Here is a 1,913-nt window from a genome sequence, read left to right as displayed (position 1 = left end):
CCAAAAGAACAAACAAGTGTGTCTTAGAGGAAGTACAGTCAGGGTGCCACTTAGAGACAAGTACGGTGAAACTTCATCTCACATACTTTGGCCATGTTGTCAGGAGGGACCAGTCTTTGGAAAAAGATGTCATATTTGGAAATGTGGAAGGTCAGTGACAGATGAGATGGATTGACATAGTGACAGTAACAGTGGGTTCAAGCATATCAGAGATTGTGAAGATTGCACAGGGTAATGCAAGGTTCAGATCCGTTATTTATAATGTTACTGTGAGTTGAAGTAGACTTGATGTCATCTAACAACAGCAGTGAAGTTCAAAATTATATTTTGGATGTTTAACAGATGACATCAGATTAGAATACAGGATCTGGCTGGAACTAATCAAAACAGTTTGTATAAGATTTTTTAATTTAAGGTCCTATAAAGACCAAGGAGAGCTCTGGTGCAGCAATCTGTATACAGCTGTGCATCTCGTGGTTCAGATCCACCCGCAGCTCCAAGGATGGACAGCCGCCTCCCATTGTGACTTACAGACTGGAAACCCAGTGAAGGGTCATTATGAGTTTGAATGGACTCAGTGGCAGTGTTTTGGTGATATAAAGACCAGCTAGTTAAAACGAATAAATGTAAAGAATTGATGATCCAAAACTTATTTCAACTTGAGTTACTATTGCCATATAAGAATGGAAGATAGTATGTTATAGTCTCCCTCTCTTCCAAAAGAAACCATAAATATGGATGCTTAATAGAACTCAGATTTAAAACAGTGACAACTGATCAATAATGTTTTTTAAGCAAGAAGCCAGTTTTGATGAGTACCCCGGGAGCTAGTCTCAGTTCCTGATTCCAGAATTTTAAAACAAATATCCCTAAATATGAACAAAATTTTAAGCTTACAAGTTAATTCATGAAAATAAATTTAAATTCATTTTAATGTCTAAAAAACTTCAAATGAAATATTTTAGGTAAAATACATTTAACCAGTTGATTCTACAAAAATAAGCATACCTTCCATGTTGCTATTGTGTGCCATCAAGTCAGAGCTGACTCATAGTTGACCATGAAGTGGGCTTTCAGAGGCAATAAATCACATGGGAGGAGACTGCCCATCTTTCTCCCATGGAGCAGCTGGTGGATGTGAACCACATGCCTTTGGGTTGGCAGTACAGCTCCTTACCCCTAGTCTACCAGAGCTCCACTATTCCTAGAACATACTTTATTAATTTCTGTGAATAGAGGTAAATGCCATGTACTTCTTGTTGTTGTTAGGTGCCATTGAGTTGAGTACAACTCATAGTGATCCTATGAACAACAGACCTGACCCTTGTCCTGTCCTGTGTTAACCTCATCATCTCAGATACTCTTGAGTTCATTACTGCAGTCACTGTGTTAGTCCACCCCATTGGAGCTCTGCTCTTTCAGTGCTCCTCCACTTATTTTTTTTCTCCTCCACTTTTACAAGCATGATAACTTCTCCTAGTAACACATCCAAAGTATGAGAAAAGCTTTGCCACCCTTACTTACAAAGAACACTCTGCATGCACATTTTCCGAGACCTATTTGTTCTTTTGACAGGCTAAGGGATATTTAGTACTCTTCTCCAGCACCATAACACAAACATATCAATTCTTCTGTCATATTCTTAATAATTATTTCTCAACTTCAAGATCTCACTAGAATAATTTGTTGACATGATGTGCCATCCAGACGATTCCAACTCATGGCAATTCTACCTATATGTAATAAGGACAAAACATTGCCTGGCCCTGTGCTTTAAAACTCTTTATAAGTGCTGCTACATTTGAGACCAGTTGCAGCAAATATGTCAATCCCTCACATTTAAGGTTTTCCTTTCTTTCATTCACCTACTTTACCAAGCATGATGTTCTTCTTGGGGGACAGATCCCTCCTAC

This window comes from Elephantulus edwardii, unplaced genomic scaffold, assembly GCF_000299155.1.
Source record: "Elephantulus edwardii isolate Elephantulus edwardi_28Jun2011 unplaced genomic scaffold, EleEdw1.0 scaffold00100, whole genome shotgun sequence".
NCBI classification, from domain to species: domain Eukaryota; kingdom Metazoa; phylum Chordata; class Mammalia; order Macroscelidea; family Macroscelididae; genus Elephantulus; species Elephantulus edwardii.
Note: the sequence above shows the minus strand (reverse complement) of the source record.